We start from the raw sequence: 24,489 nt of genomic DNA, 5'->3' as shown, positions 1-24,489 counted from the left end.
AATTCATTTGTTAACTCTGGAGGAAATGGGGGAATATATAAGCAATTTTTATAAGCTATTGCTCTTTGGGGTTTTCAGCTAGGATGCTGTTTCAGAATTAGAATGATTCTCATCGATGGAGCAGGATCTGGGTGCATGAATAATACTAAGGGCAATGCTGCTGCAGATAAATAATGACCAGTACATGGCATGTGGGTTAAGAAAGAGCTCCCCAGTCTACAATGCCATTGCAACACCGAGTGGGAAGTAATGTTAACACAGTACAAATACATTACAGAGCCAGAGAGACTACAGCTTGTTATACAAAATTATGCTTGCTTCATGGTTACCTAGTTCCTCCTTCCCCCATTTGCATTTTTCATCCACCTGCTACATCAGATCATAATCTTAGATTATGAAGTTTTTAAGGGTAGGGGTGGTTCTCTTCTTTTCAGCTACGTGCTTATCCAGTGCTCAGCACAATGGGATCCTGATTATTGACTGTACTACAAATACCAATAAATAATATAAAATGCAAATATATCATTTGATGGTTTAAATCACATGTGTATAGAAATAATCACAAAGAGAATATTATTCATGTCCTTTAGAAACTTTTAGCATATACGTGCCCAGGATCAGAAAAACAAGATATAATCTGTCAAGAAAGCAATGTTGTTTTTTTTTTAAAAAAAGTGAAAGTTTATATTTTGTAAATTTTCCTTGCATCCAAAACTGCATCAAGTTACAGAGAGGTCATGTGCTGTAATTAAAAACAGGAGTAAGTGGAGTTCATGAGATGAAGATTCATTCAACTCAGAAAATGGTCCCTGCATCTTTGAGAAGTAGGTGTTAAGGATTTATTTAAATAGAAGTTTCATTTTAGTAAACCCTTCACAATAGAGAGGAGGTAACTACGGGCTTTCTTTGAATGGTTTCCAAGTATTTGGCTTTCTTAAAGAAACAAGGCCTGATTTTCATTTACACTAAGGCCCTTTTACATCAGTCTAGAAGTGTAAAAGGGTGATACTGTAAATGAGAATCAGTATCTAAAACTCCATCAGCTCCACTCAATCAATGCTGAAGCAACTTTATCCCTCGTGGGTGGTGAATGCATACAATTACATAAAAGTAATGTACTTTTGATAACTGAAGCTTCCTTTTATGAAATTGTCACTTTCTCCACCTCTACTAAACTGAATTCTTAGACAATGTAACACCCTCAGGAGATTGGGGGGGGGGCAAGAGGGTGTGTTATATGGAGAGCTTCTTTTTTCTGTTCTTTTTTGACACCGAGTCAGACGCCCAGTTCTTGTGAAAATTAACACAAATTGGGTATCAATTTTTTTTAGACAGCTTTGAAAGTTTTGGCCTGCGTGTCCATATTGCCATGGGAATTTCTTTAAAGTTTAACGCAAATGATGATTGATTTCTACTAGGGTTCAGATTATACACAGTCTATAAAGGGTTAATAAGTGGTTAATCCATTGTTAGGGAGACCAGCAAGTCAATAGGTTGCTTATGTCCATGTTTTTTAATCACCTGTAACACTTTCTACTGGTATGCCTTTAACCATCTATACTACTACTGTCTGTAACAGCTACTGAGCATCAGAATTTGCTGATTTGTCAAAACTGAAACATTTTGCGAAAGACAGTTCAATTTTGACAAAGATCTGTTGGACCTTTCCTGCCACTTTGCCTGCCCAGTGCCTCAACAGTCCAACAGCTGGGCCCCTTGGGAACCCAGGGTCTTCCAGGGTCTGTGTCTTTGGGACAGCGCGCCAGACAGACTTTCCTGGAGCAAGCCAGGGCTCCATCTTCTTTCATGGAGGATTTCAAATTTTTTTGTTCTTAGTTCTGAATTTGAAACCAAATATTGAAATCCTCAGTGAAACAAAATGACCTTTTTCCTCACAGCTCTACTTGCTACAGATAAAGTTCAATCAGAATGATAAATACCTGCTGCTTTTCTCAGGTTTCAGAGTAACAGCCGTGTTAGTCTGTCTTTGCAAAAAGAAAAGGAGTACTTGTGGCACCTTAGAGACTAACCAATTTATTTGAGCATGAGCTTTCGTGAGCTACAGCTCACTTCATCGGCTTTTCTGTACTTTATAGAAATTTCAGCTGCTTTTCTGTACTTTATAGAAATTTAGAAATCTTGCATTGCCCTCTTCCTAAGTTATTTCAGTCTAAATTGCATGCATGCCATATATTGTGGTTTGAATGTATTTCACTGGAATGTGTTAACACTGAATCTTTTGTATTTTTTTTTAAGTTTGAGATACCTGAGGAAGCAAAAGTCAACTACAGAATTCTTTAACTCAATTTTAATTAGATCGTTAGGGATTTAAGGCTCTGTTGCTCAAATTACACTGTGGCACCTCACTCTTGGCTATTGAGTTTATTTAAATTGCATTTCAAGCTATGCATTACAGCAGAGGGTTTAAGGAAACTGTCAGCATGAAAATAAAGGGCATATCTTTGGAGAGCTTTGTCTCATTTTAGGCTGAGGGAATCCGACGCTGATTTGCATAGCATCTCTGAGATCTAGATTTATGTAGCAGTGAACTATCCATTGCCCTTAATATTGGGCAAAATCCTATACAATACCTTGAACATTTATCAGAATTGGCTATATCCCATGCAAGGATGCTCAGGTGGAGTTTTAACTGTATAATCCATTATTCATTTTATGGGTTGCTGTCTTTTGATCTCTATGGTTAGAAAGACAAATGAATAAACGCAAAGAATAGTTAACTTTTAAAGGCATTTGGTGATCCAGGGTCTGTTTTTTAGTGAAAGTATGGGTGCTTAGCACCTTTGCAAATTAGACAGTTAGTTTTCATGTAAGATTTTATAGGTCCTACTATGGATACCAGGTAAATTTTATGGTAAAATGTTGGAAGACTAGTGACAAAGTTAACTTATAAGTTTAAATATTTTCATTTACAGGAAAATGTGCTATGAAATGTTACAGTAGCTATTCAACTCTCTGGAATCTCATCGTGTCATGTTCATCGTCATGCCTTTAAATTGTAAAACAAAAATATTTCCTGCCTAATCACCAGTGATCTGTGCAGAATTTCTTTCGCACTTTGAACTGACACCATCACTATATTGCCTGCGCTGGAACTAGACTGTCAGCCTCTATGTATGTACGATACTGAGTCCATTGTCCCTTTAAAACTCTTGTGCATTTTGTAAACCTTTCCCCTCCTTTCAAATGGGAACCACTGGGTCTCATAATGTTGGTCCCATAGATTAGTTGGGCCCAATTAATTCTTGGCATCTCAATATTGGCTTCAGTGGACTTACACCAGGAATGAATTTGGCCTACTGCCTTTTGTTATACGAAGATTAAAGTTTTCTGTAATAAATTCATTAATTTAAGGGAGACTCTTTATCTGTTTCTTCCAGAGGTTGCATTTGTCAGGATTGGATCAGTAAATAGTTGCCAGTCAGTGCCAGTGTGACCTGAAAAAAACAAACAAAAAAAAGCCCCCTGAGAATAACTAGTGTAGCATCTATATGTAGAAGACTCTTTTTGCTTAATTTCTTGATGAGGTGTCTCTCCACAAATGCATAGTGGCTTTATGTGATTTCTGACATGTAAAACTGTATATTTTCCAGGATGGAACAAAAGGTGCAACAGATCAGCGCTTCCAATTAATAAATTTTGCTCAGGAATTTAGACACCCTCCCCCCAAAGATGGGGGAGTACAATGGAAATGTATAGTATACCTCGAGCCAATGGATAAGGTGGGTTGAAACAGGAAGAGGGATCTCTCCCTACCCTTGCCAAGGAGGAGTGGGTGAACACTGTTCACCTAAGCCAGGGGGTAGGAATTGGGAGCTTCCATCTGCTTTTAGCAGAGGAGTGGGAGCTGTGCTTTCCCTCGTTCCCAGTTCCCCTTTATTTTAACCCTTGATTATAGCCCATCCCTTTTTAGCTACACGTCTATTCATCTTCACAACTCAGGCGCTATTTTTAATTTACTCATATTTACCAAAACTACCAAAATATCAATAACTAGCACTCAAGTATTCTAAAGCCAAGACCCTCCTTGATCCCTACCACATGCCTACTCAACCCACCTGTTGAGAAAAAGCCAGGTTTTGTCATTGCAAAGTCATTGAAAGATCAAGGGCCAGATCCTCAGCTGGTGTAAGTCAGTGCTGTTCCATTGAACTTAGTGGAACTACTTCCATTTACACAAACTGAGTCCCACAAGCTTGGCCTTTACATACCAAATGAACAGAAAAATTCCACAATTAAACATCTCACTTAAACCACTATCCTGCCCACCAAACAGGGGTCATGTTAGCTTTCTCTTAAGTATGGATATTAAATCATGATATAGTATGTACTACTACTTCCTGAACTGGAAAAAAAAATTCATGCAGCTGTGTTTCTGTATAGCAAGGAATCGCCAAAGGAATTGCATCTATTTTAGTTTTGTATCACCATATAATGGGAGGTTGGGAGAGAATGTGTGTGAATTATTTGTAAGCATGTGGCTATATCTCCTTTTTCAGTCAAACTAACTGAAAGGATTAATTTAATTTTCTATATTCCTGAGAATAAATCTCCAGTTAGAGAGAGGTGTCAGTTGTTTTGTATTTAATAGTCTGTAAGTGAGACATTGCTGTGGACTAGTGTCAGTGTGTTGCATTGAGAGACCTGACTTCAATTTATAGCATAATCAAATAAGGATAATAACTTAAGTGGCTTGAGTTTCTTGATCTATGCATGTAATGAACTGAAAAAAATGAATTCAGTAATGGAGATATTGTGATCTGATGATCTAACAATAACCTCTGGAGTGGTTTATTAAGATATTGTAACTTTCTGTTGCATGTACACCTTTAAAAAGCTAAACAGAAATGCAATATTATTCCACCCTTACATGCTCGCTCATGTGTGCATGCTCTCTCTCTCTCTCTCTCTCTCTGCATTGATGGATACTTCTCAAAAAAGCTTGTCTTTTGTGCTTGGGGTTGTACTTCTAAATATCCAGATACTAATGATTGAAATGCCGTATACACTTTTTTCTATACTGTAATTTACTTTTGACAGTGACCGGAGTGGGCAAGGTCCCTTTCGACTGGGTATTCCAGTCGAAAGCTGGACACCTGGTCACCCTATGCAGCACCTATTCACTGCAGTCTGTGTCAGGGGAGGGGTTGAATCACTGCTTCATGTCATGTCAGATGAAACCAATACATTTGTGGGACTTTGATATAAACCCATATGTTACTCCAAGATTGTTGATCCAATATAAGATATTCCCTCACCCACCTTGCCTGTCTTATAAATGAGCATTTTACTTTTGTCAATGCACCTTTCACTAACAATTAATTTGCATCAGTGATGACTGTGGCAAAATCAGTCCTTGCTTCTCTCTTAAACAGCTGCTCCTATGTTAGAGAATTGGGGGGAAAAAAAAACTATTGCTCATATTGGTAGTTAGCTTAATTTTTAAAGACTTGGGAGACATTAAGAGATGACTGCTCAGTGCTGCATGAAAGCTAAGAAACCCCAATGTATATACAAAAGCATAAATAAAACCACCTAGGAAATTCCAGGAAAAGTTGTCAAATGGGGTTAAGATTAAATCAAGGGGGAGCGGATAAACAATTTTGAGCCCCACAGTGGTGATCTCATAACTAAAGCTAGCCTGGGTAGGGAGAGTCAGCCTGTTGCCAGAGAAGTATGTCCAAAATGTACACATATACATTTCCAAAGTGTTCAGCACTCCCACTGACTTCAGTAGGGATTTCTGGGCTCTTAGTACTTGAGAAAAGCAGGTCAGTGATATTCTTGCTACGGGAATTTAGGAATGGGCAAAAATACCTTTGCAGTGGGAGAAAATATTTCCATTTGGGGTGGGGAGCTTGGCTGTCGGTGGGTGCAGGGCACCCACTAATTTTTCCCTGTGGCTGCTCCAGCCCCGGAGCATCCACGGAGTCAGCACCTATGCTATCAGCAATTGTACAGCATGCTTATTTCTTGGTTGCAAACAAAACAGACACTCTCTCTCTATTCGAGTAGTATGTGAATAACTCAGCAGTAAGCATTTCCTCCAGCCGTTGAATCAGCAGTTGGCCACATCAAAGCCTTTAACCTTAATCATGACAATTGATTAGTGAATTGAGTTGGGGGAACCAATTCTGCAGTTCATTCAAACTGATGGGCTCAGTAAATAAAATGCTAGTTTGGCTAGGAATAAGCACTGTACCACTGGTGCGATTAGGAACAGAGTCTGACTCTGTTATGTTTATTATTGCCCTGTTACATCAGCAAAACCACTTTGGTCCAAGGTATGATAAGCAGCTATGTTAAGTCAATAATTGTACTTAGGAGGAAGTGTAGTTTACACTCATCATTGGTGGGCAAATTGGAGTCTTGGTTTACTGCAGCTTAGTTTCCCCCATGGAAGTTTATCTCTTTGATACATTGTGGCACAGATAATGGGAGTTACGTTCTTGCCAATGAGGCAAGAGTAGCTAGATTTTGAGTCTCTCTTAAGCAGTACCAGTCACCAGAGAAACATAAGAGTGCAGGTTTTCAGTCAATTTCTACCTAAAAAATGAGGGAACTGCACTTTGGTGCTGTTGTAAATCAGAATTAACTCCACCGAAGTCAATAGTTACATGAATGTAAGTGAGATAAGAATCAGGCCCATATATATTAGTAGGCTTATCGCTTTCTGAAGCAAACTGCCCTGATATAGATATTTAATTAAACTGTTACCACTACTATCACTTGCCTTTTAAAATGAAAGTAAAATTAAAAACACATTAATTTGATAGCATCACTTTTAATGTTACAGTGAATCATTAATTGTCCATAAAATAAATCCTATTCAGTTGCTACTGTCTTATGTCATTAGTGATGTCAGTAAAGGTAATACTGGGTTTCAAATACCCTTTCAGTTTAAAAAAAAAAAAAAGTTTCTACTGTTTTCATTCCGTTTGTTCTCCAGAAGGAGTGAAATGAGCAAAATAGCCATTCATTTTTATTCCTCATTGATTTCTAATCAGTTTGCTTAATGGATCTATTTTGTTACAAGGTTTTTTTGGTCACAGATGCTTGAAAGGTCAGTGCTGTTTATCTAGAAACATACTGTTTGAAAGTTTAGCAAAGCATTCACTGCTTGTTTTTACAAAACTCTGAATTTGGGGATTGACACCATAGTTTCCCTTTCAACCATTACAGGTAATTTTGTGCATAACTGATTTGAATTGGGCCCCTACTAAATGGAAGCAAGATATTATTACACTACAACATGTATTATATGGGGGAAGTAGGAGTGTGAGAATAACAGCAGCTAGAAGTCCTTTCACCTACGGTCTTTGGCCTGATATAACTTGAGTTCTTCCACATGCAGATCATGACCTTTATACCCCAGCTTAAAAAACATCTCCATGGCCGTTCTGTGCACGATTGGGCCAGCCTATTTCCAACTTGGGTTCCAGCTGTGGGTTTGAAGCATACCAGAAGCTGCACAGTATGCCTCCCTCAAGGCTTGATCCAAAGTCCGTTGACTTCAGAGGGCTTTAGATCAGGCTTTTTAATTCCCAAGCAGTGCGTTAACAATATGAAATAGTACTGCATGTTTCTCAGTTAGTCCTCGTTAGATGGAATCCTGCACCATGTACTGAAAGATACTGGTAAATCTCAGGTTTCAGAGTAACAGCCATGTTAGTCTGTATTCGCAAAAAGAAAAGGAGTACTTGTGGCACCTTAGAGACTAACCAATTTATAGTCTCTAAGGTGCCACGAGTACTCCTTTTCTTTTTGGGAAATCTCACTGAGTCAAACATCTCAATTTCTGTTTTTTTTCCCCCTCCCATAAGGCATATGTCAGAAAATGGAGGGGGAAGGGTGGAACCCATCTGATAGTCTAACTGGATTTTGTGAAAGAGGAAGATATCAAATTGGCAACAAGTAAACATCATATTGCAGCGCTCGTCCCTAATAGAGTGTGTTTGCAACATTGCCTCATACAAATACATACATATATACACATTTCAAGGTTGATGAAAAATGCCAAGTTTAAACATAAATGTAGACATAAATTAGCATTTTAAAGAAGAAATACCAATCTGCCAGTTGCTAATAGCACAGTCAGGCATGAATGTTTGTTTTTCTTTCCTGAGAGCAATAGAATCCTCTGTGCTCTAGAAATTATTTTGGGGAAGTTCTGTCTCCTGTGCAATACAGGAGGTCAGATTGGGTGATCACAATGGTCCCTTCTGGCCTTGAAGTCTGTTTATCTTTTTTCCCCAGGCTCCGCAACTCTAGTGGAGCCTCTCCATGGCTATCCGTGCATGCTCAGGAGTGCAGTAGTCACCACAGCATCTGCAGAGGCAAATGGCCAATAGATAAGTATAGTATGGAGCTGGTGGCACTCTGCAGCCTTGAACTTCCTAGGGACTTATTCTATTACCTGTTGTGTTAGAGCTGTGGAGAGGAAGCAGGATTTGCCCTGAAGACAATATCTTTACTGCTGAAGAGAGTAATAAGATCCCGTGGGGGTTCAGACTACCTAAACTCAGGCTTCCTAAAATGATTCATCCACCAAACTCAGCAACAGCAAAGGGATTGGCACTGAGTATGGAGAAGAGGAGAGACTAGAAGTCAGGGGGAGATTGGAACTCAGATAGCAAGCCCAGAGGGGGAGACTAGAATTGGCTGGACAAGGAGACTGGGACTGGTGTGGGAAGCCTGAGGAGTGGAAACAGGGGATGGGTAGGCAAAGATAATGGGACTGGGATAAAGAGCCAGGGGTAAGGAAGCGACGGGACTGGGACATGGACTGGTTGGAGGGTGTGGGGTAGAAGAGATCAAGTTTAGGGGACATGAGCAGAAGCGTCTGTGCACACGTCCCTCCAGAGCCTGGACTGGAGCCCAAGATTCCTGAGGCACACCCTTCCTTTGCTGTCAGCAAATATCTGTGAAACCCATGGGCAAAGTGTCCCATCCTGCTCTAGTGCTAGACTCACATTCAGGATAACAACCTAATGTTGCTGTCACTTACTTCATTAGGTCAAGTGATAAGAGGACTGTGGGGAGAATCTAAGGATTCCAACTTTACTGATGGGTCCACGTGGGTGTCAGGATGGTGCCACATGATGAAATTACTGTTTTTTTTTTCCAGTTTGCTTTCTAAAAACCTTGCAAATTACACACATGTACACGTACACACACATGCACACTGTTAAAAGAACATTAGTAAGTTTTACAAATTTATCTGAGCATAAGCTTTCGTGAGCTACAGCTCACAAAAGCTTATGCTCAAATAAATTTGTTAGTTTCTAAGGTGCAACTAGACCCCTTGTGCATATGCATTATGATATAGATATCTATAGATATAGATATATTTTTTTTAATTACATGGTGGGGATATGTGTGGAAGCCTTCTTGCACCACTGGAAGCCTATAACAAAATAGCTACTATCTCAAAGAACTTACAAGCATTACCTACTTCACAATGCTGTTGTGAGGCTGGGTTAACCTTCATTTATGAAAAGTGCTATGTAAGGCTTAGGTGGGGGTATTATTTGAGCACAGAGAGGCTGTTCCAAGGTCATACAGCAAGTTGGTGAGAATGTAGGTCTCCTGATGGCCTGCTTCTGCTCTGAGTATAGGACCACAGTCTCCACCCATAAGATTCTCTCAACACATGAATGCCTTTGGCAATACCACATATTCCCTGTTATGTCTTGAGAGTCAAAATCTTTTTATTTTCTGGTTTGATATTCTTTGGACATTGCATGCTGGAAGCCTTTTTGATACAGATTTGCCTATTTAGAATGCCAATTAAAAAAAACAACTTGCTTTTTTTTCTTTTTAAAGATTTATATTCCTTGCATACTACTTAAAGAAAAAAATCTAGATGTTAAATAAATGCATGAAAGATTCTTCAAGTCTGTAATCCACTTAATATTTAATAAATGCAATATATCATTTTTTATAAATATGTATAACGAAGATATAGATAGATTTAGAATACATAAGGGATTACAACAGGATAACACATTCATCTCTGCTGGCAAGAGAAAGGCCACTAGTGTTTTATGAACATATTAATCCTCATTGGTGGAGATAAATGCCCTACCCTGCTGCAACCAATTATAAATGTAGCTTATGCAAAGTTGCTCTTCTTAATTTCCCCAATGTGTAAGTTTCACATGGAAACTGCTGAAGGGAAGATACCAAAAATGTCAATTAAGTATTAAATTTGAGAAGGAGAATAGTGCTGGTGAAAGGTGCTGGATTGATAACCCCTCGTACAAAGGAAGAACAGTGTAAATGTTCCCCCATGATATTTCCCCAGCTGATGTGCTTCTCTTCCCTGAATAGGGGAAGCCCTCTTTAGGGGTAAAACGGGACGTTTCCATTCGGCCTTTGGTCTTTTTGCTGAGGCTGCTAACTACTCCTACTGGAACTTGGGCCTCTCGTTGGGCTATGTGAAGTGTGCTGTTAGGCCGTGTCTACACTACCCGCTGGATTGGAGGGTAGTGATTGATCTATTGGGGATCGATTTATCGCGTCTCGTGTAGACGTGATAGATTGATCCCCGATTGCTCTGCCGTTGACTCTGGAACTCCACCACGGCGAGAGGCGGAAGCAGAGTCGGCGGGGGAGCGGCGGCCGTCAATCCCGCGCCACGAGGAGCCAAGTACATGATTCTAAGTCGATCTAAGATACATCGACTTCAGCTACGCTATTCTCATAGCTGAAGTTGTGTATCTTAGATCGATCTTCCCGCCCCCGCCCCCCCCCAGTGTAGACCAGGCCTAAATTCCAGGCCAGCCTGGTAGTATACAAAGGCCATGTGATGGTGAAAAGTCACTGCTTTTGCTCTTCATCCACCTAGGTGGTGATTGGTCTGGTGACTGAAAGTGAGAAGCTGGTGTATGTTTTGACATAAAAATCCCTACGTTGCTTGGGATCTGCTCATTGTCAAGACTGCCCCTCTCCTCATTCCACAGTGCTGTGGTTGCAGTCACAGTCACTTGAACTGGAACTTCCTCTCTATAAAGAGAAGTAGCTGCCAGCAGCATGCTTCTCTGTGAAGTACCTTCAGCTATGGAATTTAATCCCCATTCCTAGATCCAAAAAGAGCCTCACTCTGTTGACCTTCAAGGCTCCCTGCCTGGCTCACCTCTTTACTCAGGCTGTGTGGTGAAGAGCAGGGCAAGATAAAGAGGTGGAATACTCTTTAGTTTTGATTCTGAAGCCCAGTGCTGTCACCTAGGTCACACATCTAAACAATTTAAGTACATTTCAGATGGGGGGTGGGGAATGAAGGGTACACACACAAATGTCATTAGAGTGTGTTTGAATGCACTGCCACATTATGGGAAATGAGATTACATCTTCTAATTGGCTTAATACAACTGTAAATTGCATACACACAGTTTAAGTAACTCAAACGTGCTTCAAGGTTACCTTCTTTGAATCTACTCTTTGTGAGTGTAAGCTATTTGGGGCAGGGACTGTCTCTTACTATTTGTCTCTACAGCATCTGGGACAATGATATTCTGATCTAATTAAGGCCTCTAGGCACTACTGTAATAATAAATCCTCAGCACTACAAATAGATTTATTTTTTTTTTCACTATTATGTTGCATTTGTATTGGTGGTTTCAAACACTTAAGGAAAAAATTGATCTGTTCATGTTAATCATGCTCTCTTCAAGTCTGTTCTTATCCTTTCTTTAGCACCCTTTTCTACAGGCTACAGAGGGAATGAATGATTGGGATGCAGTTGTTTTGTTACTTACCGGACTACATGCTTTTCTTCTCCAAAAAGACAATAGTTATTCATAAAAAATTAATTAGATAAAACAAAACGAATTTCAATTATGTTCCTTCTCTTGGAAGTTTGAAGAGAGAGAAGTTTATTTTGTTTTTTGTTTTGTTTTGTTTTTTTATGCCTGGCCAGGCGCCTTTTAATGAATTAGGAGGGGAGAAAAAATACTGTGGCAAATCAATTATGTTCCCTTCCTTTTCATCTGCACTCACGGAAAGCTTTAAACCACCCAAGCTGTACCTGATTGCATTGCAGGTGACGAACTGTTGCTCTGCTATTCATCATTCATGTTGCCAACTTGGTTAGGTTATTGAAATAATCTTTTGCAGTACTGGGCCCAAGTAGCTCTCAGGATGCTGACAGCTATCTATCTTCCTCACCATCAGTTGTGATTCCTTTCTCTTATGTATCCTTGCACACTGGTTACAGAATATTATATCTGATGTCAGTCTCTTCGAAGGAGTTTGGTGCCCTTAGTAGATGGACAAGGGGATTGATTTCACCCCTTTCATGGTTATGAAAAGTTTCATGATAAACTACAGCGTGGAGTCCTGTCAGTGAGCCTATGTGGTATAAGTGCTCAAAACAGCACAGGTGCCCACTGGAGTGCTAGGCCTTGGGGAAAGGAAATACAACTCCCCCTTGCTTCCTTTTTAAGCTCAGAAGGTGCAGGTAATGAGGCAGCATAGAATAAGGCAGGATGAGAAACAGAAGAGAGCCCCCAACAACAACTTTTGTATCTGGGGAGGATAGCCACTCACCAGTAGAGCTGATTGGAATGATTTTGGTTGAAATTCACTGTTTTGAGGACGTATTGCCAGGAAAGTTTGAGAGAGAGAGAGAGATCTGGGATGCAAATTGGGAGTGTCAGGGGATAGAAAAACACTGTTCTGGATCAGTCAGAGTAGGGACTTGAACTTGGGTTGCCCAGATCCCAGAGGTCAGTTCCCCTAATCACTTGGTCTGTTTCTTTCATATATTCCATGTTCGTGAAAATGTGTCAAAGGTTTTCTTTTTGTTCCAGTGCAGAATGAAAACAAACCTGGAAGTTGCCATGAAATGGGATTGTTGTCCGCTGAGCAGTTCTGCTCACCAGCTCCTGAGCTTTCTGTGAGCACACTGGGCCTATTCTGATTCTCTCGTAGCGGCCCCATATCACTCTCACTGCCTCAGTTCTAGAATCTCTGTTGAAATCATTAGCACCGAGCCCCTTAAAATCCCAGTGTACAGGACACAGGAGAATTTGGTAAGGTGGCCAGATAAAGATACATTTTATAAAATGTGTGTGCACACACACACATGCATATATATTTCACAGTTATCTTGATTTTGAATCCTATTCAAACGCATTCATTCACATTACTTGTACCCTGAATCTCTGCAACTCCTTCCATGCAATCAGCTGGGCACCTCATGCAGCCCAAGCCCTTCTGAATAACAAGGGAATTTTGTACCCCACTTAGTAGGTTTAATGGTTAAAAGAGGCACTGGAAATCAGGGCATTTTGTTCCTGAGTTTGTGGCTTGATCTGAGCCACACAATTCCTTTTCATAGTGACAGCTTACCCATCTCTAATATTAATTTGATAATATTGAGTTACCCAGATTTGTTGTCAGTCTTGTTTGATGCAAGTAATATGCTCTAGGAGCAGTGATGAAGGACATCATAGTGCAATTATGTTTTTAACAGGTGCGTAACTAATAGTTTCAAAGAGAAGCTAGTTTTAATATCTACAGACTGGTGCAGTGCACATATAAATAGACATCAAGCTTTTAAAAGTCAGATAAACAGGAGTTAGTTTGCAGCTAGAGATTTTGAGCACACTGGTTTTGTGTGATAATATTTTAGATTTATTTCCACAACTTATTGCACATTCGTTTTTTGGAGTTTTCATTGCAGAAAATTGCCAGGAGGAATGGATTTTGTCTTCCTCAGCTGGCAGAACAATTTTCCACCTGTCGCCCAAATATTTGATGAGCAGGATTATGGCACAGCTACTGAGACTTTATACTTTATATCCATAGGAAGCAAGAGGGTATGATGAAACTAATATCCTGATTTCAGAGGTTGACTTGCTGAGATGCATATGCAGCACTGGTGACTTTCAGCATGCACGGACAATTTGAGAGACCTTGGCTACAAAGACATGACGTGCACACGATTTTTGGTTGGGCAGAATGGTAAAGGGTTTTCTTTTTTTCAGCAACCTTATACTGCCCAACAGTGTTTCTTTCTTCAGAGAAATACTTGCCCTCTTAAATTAACTACTCCAGCACCTGGAATTCTACTAGAGGTCTTCCAAGTGCTAGCTAGACCCTGAATCTAGTTGGATTGACATATTTCCTAACTGCAGCCAGGGGAGCTATGGGAGCAATAAGTTTATAGGTTTAGCTGGGTTTATAGAATGTTCTCTAATTGAAAACCCATTGTAACTGCTCCCAATATTTCTTATCACTGGGGTACAGAGTGTCTCAATAAGATAATTTCCCTTCATAAGCAGAGTTACTTGCAACTAGGCCAGCTGAATTATATGGCACCTGGACATTCATTTCAGTAGATTCCTTTTGATAAAACATATTCCTAAGAAAAGACCTGATGCCTTGAATGATTTTGGAGAGCTGCTTTTGCAATAGGAGGGAATGAACCTTGTAAATAGAATGGAAACAATTTGGGTGCAATATAATTACACCAGCCTAAAATCTTCACCACCGTCTTGGTCAGGCTTTTCCAATGAAGTGAAAGAGATCTCTAAAGATGATTCTGGGGTTTGAAGTTGTTTGATTTGGAGTATTTAAGATGAATAGTATTTTACTGGTGCTTCACAACATCTAATGCTACAGTTGGAATATATAAACATTTATTTTTTCCTGGTTGGAAAGGATACGAGCTACTGCAAAAAGGTATTAACTTATACAAAAGCATGTTTCTCCATTTAACAATGATCTGCCCTGGAGTCAGTATAATTCACATAAACAGTCCAGAAATATTGTTATTTCATTTGTATTCCAAGTATAACTGGAATAATTATCTTTTGTATTTGGCTCATTAAACATTATTTTTTTAGTGAATCACTGCTGGACAATTGTCACATTGCAATGAAAAGAAGTCTCCTTTAAGTGCATTGAAACATTACGGAATTGTAGGTGTATAATTTTCTGGTATCCTTAGTTCTTTTTCTCGAGAGAGGAAACTGTTTCTTGGCTCTATGAGCTAAGAGCAAGTGTAAGTAGTCTCTTGGCTTATCCAAGGCCGTGATCAAATGTCTTGATGTTTTCGGTCTTTTGGCCTTAAGATGAAAATTTTGTCTGTGTCTCTTGGACCATGAAGTGAAAAAATTATCTAAGTTAAATCAACAATTGCCAGTTAATTCAAAGATTTCCCTTCCCACCTTAAGTGTAACCCACACCTGTTGTGTTCGGCAGTTTATTCCCTTTTAATGGTGACTGGTCAACATAGCCAAGGATGTGCTCATCAACGTATTTTAGATCCAGAGATCTTCAGTTCAGTTCAGTCACCATTGCTAACAACCGACTGGCATGGCCTTATGTAAGCACAGTACCACTATAAATACCACTGTTATTTCAGAAAGTCGCTCCTCAAGTGTATAGACAACAGAGATATGAAAAAAAAACCTGGCAAGCTTGGCTCATCTAGCTCATGGAGGAATCTCTAAGCCGATGTGTTCAGTATTCTTTAAATCTGTAAACATCCTGTGTAGAAGGCCGTATTACCACTGTATGTGTTACTGTGGATGCTGTGGAGAACTTATTTCACCAGCACTAAGTATAGTACAACATACAGTTGTACGGTACCCTGATTGCAAGTGACATTTAAAATAGTTTCCTTCCTTAAATTAATAATAATTACATGCAGTGCACAGCAGCCCTGTATTTTAATGAATTAATATATCACTATTAGTAGTATAATTGTGCCTACAGAAGCCAATCAGGGCCCCATTGTACTAATTGCTGTTATATAAACATAGTAAGAGATGGTCTCTGCCCCAAATGCTTTACAGCCTAAATAGGCAAGGCAGACAAAAGATGGGGAAAGGAGTACTAGTACCCCTATTTTACAGAGGAGGAACTAAGGCCCAGAGAGATGAAGTATCTTGCCCCAGGCCTTATAGGAAGACTGTTATAGGAGAGCTGAATTCAAATTCTAGGCTCTGAGTGCCAGTCTTGTGGTTCCTCTCCCCTGTTCTAAGATGTGTTTGTGCTGTGAATCCAAGCTGATGCTGTGAATGCTTCTGGAGGAGGAGATGTGAACCCTCAAATGCATGACAGATTGTTAACCCCTTTTTTTCTTTTATCCTTTCAAATTAGAGGGGAAATTAAACAGGAGAGTAGATTCTAACCACATTCTTGCATTTAGATGTTGTAATGTCATTTATGTTGTGTCACTATGTATACATTATATGGTCATATCCACAGACTTACGTTAGCATTAATATTTTTTCCTTTTTAATGCCTTGACATTGTCCTGTTGTATCCACAGCCATGCATGGATATTTATTTCCTTTCATCTTGATATCAGAAAGTTCTCTCTGTTCAACAGCAGTGACATCTTTATGGTTTTCCATTTTGACATTGTATTACCATATTACGCTTGTAGGGTTATTGTCTTGGCCACCTAATTATGATTCCAAACCCCACTGAAAATAGAAATAGACTAACATGTCCAGGGAAGAAAATTGAGTAAATAATGTAAATGCTTCAGAATCAATTATGCATTCCTTCCCCATCAAAATGGTTTCGCCATCTCACAACCTTTTGTGAAACACCTCAGTTAGAGTGGCTTCCTCTGGGGGACAAAAAAACAAGACATACAGGATGATCCTGAGTCTAAAAAGCTGAATATCTGGCAGTGTGTACTGAGCACCTTACAGATTTCTGAGGACAGTTCTGTCAGAAAAAGGGACGATAGCGGGGAAACCTTGACAGGTGGGAACCCTGACTTCAGTCACAGTTATGCACTTTTCTCCGTGCTTTTCATACCCATTTTGAGTTTCCCTGTAATGTTCTCCCAGAATCTTATGATGTGCCATGTTACCAACAGCTAGAATCTGAAATTCACATCAGTGTTGTTATAGGCAGACTCAACTGCATTTAAAATCAATGAGCATGCCTGCACAAATTTTCACGGTCGACAAATGGTGCCAGAGACTCCATGAAATTTGCTAACAAGAAGGAAGAAAACAGGTTCAGTTTTTCTTATGATAAATTTAGTTAACGATCTTTGGTTTTGTGTTTATTCCATGTAACATCATACAGCACAACTCACTGTTGCCACCTTGTGTCGTCATTTACATCAGTTGAAAGTGGGTGTGAAATGCTATCTAATGAGAATGATGGTAGCATTTTTATTCAGGCTATACACTGGTGTACATGACTACACAAGGCGCAGGGCATCAGTGAATTGGATCTATAGAGTCCTGAGATAAGCAGATAGGTTCATTGTAGAATTCATGCACTGTTCAGTTCTTTGCTCTTAACACATTCTAAGAAGCTGCTCTTGGGTTTATGAAGCTGGGGAGGAAGGAGGACTGGCAGCTTGTGCATCAGTTTTGAGTTTGAGTGCAATTATATCTTAAGCAGCATGTATATGAAATTTTATCTGCAGAAGCCGTGTTCCGTATGCAAGAAGGTGCAATGCCAGCATGGTCATAATAGATACAGTCGAAATCTCGACATTGCCACAGATGCTGGTGCATGCAGAAACGTACCAGTGAAGCAAGAGCTCAGTTGGGAGGCTGAGCTGGGAGATACTTACTTACTCCATGAATTGCTTTTAAACATGTACAAAGCATTATAAAGTGTCTGTTTGTAAGATTAAATCAGCATCACAAACCATGTGGAACTAGAAAAGCAGCAAGTATTGAGGGAATGGCTGCAGAGTGGGAGGCTTGACCCAACTAATGCCATTTCACTTTTTTGTAACCCGCTGTTACAAGGAGAAGGGAGAAAAAATGTTGTTCTTAACCTCTGAGGATAGGACAAGAATCAATGGGCTTAAATTGCAACAAGGGCGTTTTAGGTTGGACATGAGGAAAAAATTCCTAACTGTCAGGGTGGTTAAGCACTGGAATAAATTGCCTAGGGAGGTTGTGGAATCTCCATCATTGGGGATTTTTAAGAGCAGGTTGGACAAACACCTGTCAGGGATGGTCTAGATAATACTTAGTCCTGCCTTGAGTGGAGGGGACTGGACTAGATGACCTCTCGAGGTCCCTTCCAGGTCTGTGAGTCACCAAAGATAGGTACAACACTTGGTGAGCCATTTAGATAGATGAAGCAGTTGTGTGTCATTTAACAAGGTAAGTAGTCAGTGTGTTCTCCTTCAGCATATAGGGTTTAAAAAATATGCCATGAAACACATCAGCATGCATGTTCTATTGCTGACCACTCTTGCTCTTTTCTGTATTGTCAATCTTTACCAAATACCATGTCCCTGTAGGCTTTAGTAAATCCATGTATTAGAAGAAATAAAAGTATTGAAAGATTTTATGTCGGCATCAAAACCTCATACTCCCATCAATGTCTTGAGTGACTTCCAAGAAAACCACATCATTGCATAGAGGACAAGGTCACCTGATTAAGAGCATGTAGACAAATCCCACTCCAGTTGCTTTTCTGACCGAATAATTATTCTGGTTTCATTACTAATACCATTCCTTGCATGAGCAATTTACGTATCCTATAACATATGAACCTTTTCAATCCTGATTTTTCCCCACACCCTTTCTCTGCTGCTATCTTCCATCATCTTGCTATAGAAATGAATTGAATGTCAGAAGGCAGTTGGTGCCTTTAGTTTTGCAGTAAGTGATGGAGCGTAGGTGGATGGAAGAGGGACTGTAGGGAACAACTAGTATCAAAAGAAACTAACAGTAAAGCCAGGTGTTGTCCAGAGGGGCTTGAATAACACTTAAGGGAATAAAACCTAGAGTCTGGAACTAAAGATCAATATATGTGATAGGCCATAATGAGGGATGTAACAATGGAGAGAAGATGGACCAGTTTATTGGAAAAGCATATTGGACAAATGAGGCGGCTAAGCAATGGGGTTTTCTGGCATCTGAAGGGATCATAAGAGGGAGACAGAAAAAACTTAGTTCCTTGGAAGCAGAGAGGAGGAAAAAGATGGATTTAGGAACAGAGAACTGAAGTAAGAAGACCATAGATAAAAAGAGAGAACATGAAAGTCTTGGAAGGTAATGGGGAGCAGGAATGTAGAAGAGGAAAATAGAGACAGGAATATAAAGGAGAAAACCTCGGAGTACAACTTGTACAACATAGATATAGATACATATAAAAATATTCAGAATTGCTCGAGATGGAACACTGTGGTCAATGCATTGAACACTGAGTCTGAAAGTAAGGTTCTGGTCCTTAACTTTAAAGCTATTCATTGACTAAACCCAGATTATTATGCGGTCTGTGATTGATATTCTATAGTTGACTACTCTGGATTTGTTAACAACAAGGGCAATATTTATAGTGCAGAACTTTCTCCATGGCTTTGGAATGCCCTCTGCGTAGAGATTAGAATAGCCACATACTCTATTTGCTTTCAGGACAAGATGCAGGGCTCGTCCCTTCCTCATATATATATTTTACAGGAAGAAAGATGGGAGGATACAATTTATATAATCTGAGGGCAGAGTAGGGAGAAAATCCAGAAGATTTACAATGATTACATTTTGTGGTGGACCCACATAACTCTGTATGTTGCTTAGATACCTCACTATGAATGCAGAGAAAGCTTTGTTTGCTTCTTATGACATCAACAGTATATACCTGTCTGTTTTGCTCTTTGGGAAACACACTCAGTGCGCTGAAAAAAAAATTCTATGACTTTGTTTGTTATAACAAATAAAAGGCATTTCGTTGGTATCTCATATGCAATTTACTAAGCATATTCACTGTAATAACACAGTACTTGGTTTTGTAGGATTATGTTAAATGGAAAAAAATACCAGATCATAATCTGTAAACTTGACAAATACAGGATATAGTTTTCTGATAGGTATCTAGCATTGACTATAATGAAGTTAACATGCATATTTGTTTAATTCTAAGAAGTTTCCCTTGGTTGTGGGTTCTGTGTCCTATCTTCCCCTACCCCCAAAAATTCCCTAACATTTCATTTTAAAACAATGCCACTTCCTTAATTTGCAAAAACATTTACAACAGTCAGACTTTGCTTCCTGTTTAAAATGTCTCATTCCAAGCTTTCAGTGTAACCTCTGAATTATGTCTTCCTAAGATTTTAAATTTTAGCAGATTTACCTCTGCTGATGTTGCTATCAAGGTTTTAAAACATGACCTGACAACTAACAGCAGCATATTTGTTCTATAAAGAATTTAGTGTTTGTTCCTAACTTTTTTTTGTTTCTGTTATTGTCATAAAAAGATTTAAAGTCCCCATTGTATTAGTGTGCAGAACATAAAACACAAAGCGCTTCCTGAAAGGTAATTTTCCAAGAATGAAAAATACAAGAATTGTGTTTGATTGTTTCGTCTTCTGTCATTCACAGTTGCATTAAAACAACCATTTGTCTATAACTATGAATGGACTTAATCTTGAAAACTGACAGTTATAAATGAAAAGCAATAGTAATTTGAAAGCAAAACCCTTTAGAAGTTCCACTAGGCTTCAGATGAATTTGAAAACAAGTCAATGCACAAAAAAGATGTTGCAGGGTGAAAAAAGAGGTGGAAATTAAATAAATGAATAACATTTAGAAGAGGCTTTGTTTTGGCCAAAAGCTGCTCCTGTGACCACAGCCAGAACATTGTTTTATTTATCTTGAGGGGTGTGTGTGTATTTATATTACACGTGGCATAAGGAATAATCTTGTAAAGCTGATTTATTTCTTAGGTCCTTATCCTGCAAGGTGGCTGGGAGTAGGAAAAATCTGGGTCTTAGAAGAGTATAAGGTTGTGTCTTCCTATATGCCCGTTCATTGCTAATAAAATGGGTCACTGATTTTGACTGGGGTCTCTGAGGGCTACTATTATATATAGACATGGATAGATAAAAAGATACATACATACAAAGTCACACATCCAGTATATTTACTTTACTCTAAATTTATTCAGCTCATGTCTATCTAGCAGCAGTGGCCTTACAGTGTATCTGCAGCAAGTATACCTCTGAAAACAATGAACTGCACTCAATTCAGAAAGGGAGGTGAGAGTTGTGTGATAGATTTGGCAGGTTCGATACATTTTTCCTGTTTCAACTAAGTCCTTTTAAATTGTTTTTAAGGAGAGTTGAAATGTCTCATAATACTCTGTCTAGTCTTGTTTTGCTATTGATTACAGGAACTGAACTCTTTAGGACTTGGATGTGAAGTAACATTTTGGGCCAAAGCCTGTTTGCCTTAATCACGCTGCTCCCATAATTTTACCTTCCACTGAAGCTTGTATGACTCTGTGACATGGCATCGGCTCTATGCACAGCCTCAAAATGTGTAGTGGGCTGAGGGATGCCATTTGAAATCAAAAGACCGGATATTTCCGAGGTCTCTAGGAAATGGCCCATCAACTTGAAAAAGTGGTATTTCATGCAGTATTTCTGTAGGGGCTTTCTAAGGGTAGCAGAAACAGTGGGCTATTCTCTAGAGTTATAGCAGTGTCAGTGAAATCGGAAATCAGCTAGTGTAAACAATGCACTGAATGGACTTCATCCAGATTGACAACAGTCTAGAAGGCGACAGAATCTGACCCAGTAGCTGTTTTTACAGGAAAAGAAGAGATTGTAAACCCGTGAATGCCTAGGTGCATGTAATGGCAGGTCACTTGAAGAAGCAGTGCCTGTGATATTCTAGGTTTCAGAGTAACAGCCGTGTTAGTCTGTATTCGCAAAAGGAAAAGGAGGACTTGTGGCACCTTAGAGACTAACCAATTTATTTGAGCATAAGCTTTCGTGAGCTACAGCTCACTTCATCGGATGCTCACGAAAGCTTATGCTCAAATAAATTGGTTAGTCTCTAAGGTGCCACAAGTACTCCTTTTTCTTTTTGTGATATTCTAACATACCTGGACTTCCATAGGGAATGGAGGGATGTATTGGACAATCCCAATGGCCCTTTGCAGATGACTGAGGCTGTAATCAATGAACATTTTACTATGGAGAGCTCTTCATTTTTATAAATTGGCAGAAGGTAGTTGCTAGTGCCATAAAACAGGGTGTTCAATGATTTAAACTTATACCCATTGTTCTCTTTGGATACATTAATTTAATATACGGATTTTTGGAAGGAGTGTGAAACCTCATGATGTCAGCCCTGCTGCCTACCAAAGCATGGTCTTCTATTTACCCTGAGCTGTGATTCTTAATGTTTTCTAAAGTGCTTTGAGATTCTTTCTTGACAATCGTATAAGTTCATCCTATTATAGCACACACATCATTTTAAATATGTGTTTTAGCATGGAGACAGTCAAGAACGACAGGCTGAGATGCAAAATGGATATGCTACGAACTGGAGACAGAAGAAAGCAACAAGGGGAAGGAATATTTTGAGTCTGGTGATGATGGAAGAACAAGAAAATATAGTAAGGATGAGAGCCAAGATAAAAAGAGTAAGAGAAAGGGGCGCTGACTTTGAAAGTGAACAAAGCAGGGTATTTCTCAGTCCTTGATGTTAACTCCTGTTAAGGATCAGGAAGTGGGAAAACTGCACATCAGGAGGAGCACACATCCCAAAATCACTGCTAAATTCCATGCTTGAGGAGACGGGAGCATTTGTTCAGCATGCTGCCATACCTATTCCAGTCCCTGGGAGCTGTCACCATGGTATTTCATGTATTCATGAAAGATTTTGCACTGTACTTGCCAGGAAATGTCATCTTAATTAGGGTGAGAGTGTGTGTGCGTGGGGGGTGGGGGAGAAGGATGAGAGGAAGGGCTAATAGGTGGGATATAAAATATTTCTACTTTCATACAGGTCAGAAGTATTGCAGAACAATTCTTCTGTTTGTGCATGGTAATGGGGACCACAGAGAAAGTCCCGTATATCCTAAATCACATTAAATATTTCATATATAAAAGTCTGGTTATTGTACACATCCAAATGGGTGTGCCTGCAGTCCTCATCTAATTAGGTAACCATATGGAGACAAGTAACCTCTCCATAAACAAAAGCCAAGGAATGCAATTTCTTAGTGGCTTTCCTTGAGATTAGGTAACTTCAGAGGCACAAATTTGCTTTCCAGCCTAACTGTTCGTACTGTTGGGTAATGAGTTATCTTGCTTACATACGCTTAGGATAATGGAAGCCCTTATTCACTGAAGTCAGTGGGACTATATTTGTCAGGTGCAGATTTGCAGCATGAGACCCAACCGTGTAAAATGTGGTGTGGAAATGATTTCAAGCAGCTACGGTGTAAAAATATTCCAAGATCTATAAGTGAGCGGTTTGGGGAAGGATACACAGGATTGTTACCGCCGCCTCAATATAATAATTGTTTCATTCTCCCTTTAAGGACATGTAATCTAATACCAATTCAAGCCAACATGAGTCGTCTTACTGATTTATATTGGCATTGTATTACAGTCATTGAAAATTTGACTTTCCATTGACTTGTAATCTAAAGCCAATTTAAGTTGATGGAAAGTCTCAGTTTGGCTTGAATTGGCATTCGTTCATGCACTAAATGGTTTCTTTAGGGGTTATCTTCCTGTACCACAAATGAAAACCATTCTACTGAGTCTGGCAAGATCAGTGTTTAAAGTATGACTGGTGGATAGTTAGTATGATGCTGTTTTTTTTTTTTTTAAAGATTGCAGAGGCAATCCTGGCAATTACAGGCTGATAAGCCGAACTTCTGTACTAGGCAAATTGGTTAAAACTGTTGGGTAATGAGTTATCTTGCTTACATACGCTTAGGATAATGGAAGCCCTTATTCACTGAAGTCAGTGGGACTATATTTGTCAGGTGCAGATTTGCAGCATGAGACCCAACAGTGTAAAATGTGGTGTGGAAATGATTTTCAAGTAAAGAATAGGATCATTAGAGACATGGATGAACACGATTTGTTGGGAAAGAGTCAACATGGCTTTTGTAAAGGGAAATTGTGCCTCACCAGTCTATTAAAATTCATTGAGGGAGGTCAGCAAACATGTGGACAAGGGTGATCAGTGGATATAGTGTACTTGGACTTTTGAGAAAGTCTTTGACAAGGTCACTCACCAAAGGCTCTTAAGCAAAGTAAGGAGTCGTGGGATGAGAGGGAAGGTCCTCTCATGGATCAGTAACTTCCTTAAAAGATAGGAAACAAAGGGTAGGAATAAATGGTCAGTTTCACAGTGGAGAGCAGTAAATAGTGGAGTCCCCCAAGGTTCTGTCCTGGGACCAGTGCTGTTCAACATATTCATAAATAATGTGGAAAAGGGGGTAAACAGTGAGGTGGAAATTTTTTGGAGATGATACAAAATTACTCAAGATAATTAAGTCCAAAGCTGACTGCAAAGAGTTACAAAAGGTTATCACAAAACTGGGTGTATGGGCAGGAAAATGTCAGATGAAATTCAGTGTTGATAAAAGCAAGGTAATGCACACTGGAAAACATAATCCCAACTATACACACAAAATGATGGGGTCTAAATTAGCCGTTACCAAGAAATATTGAAGAAATTGGATAGGTCTCTGAAAACATCTGCTCAATGTGTAGTG

This window comes from Eretmochelys imbricata, chromosome 26 (genome assembly GCF_965152235.1).
Source record: "Eretmochelys imbricata isolate rEreImb1 chromosome 26, rEreImb1.hap1, whole genome shotgun sequence".
NCBI classification, from domain to species: domain Eukaryota; kingdom Metazoa; phylum Chordata; order Testudines; family Cheloniidae; genus Eretmochelys; species Eretmochelys imbricata.
This window is presented reverse-complemented; position numbering follows the sequence as displayed.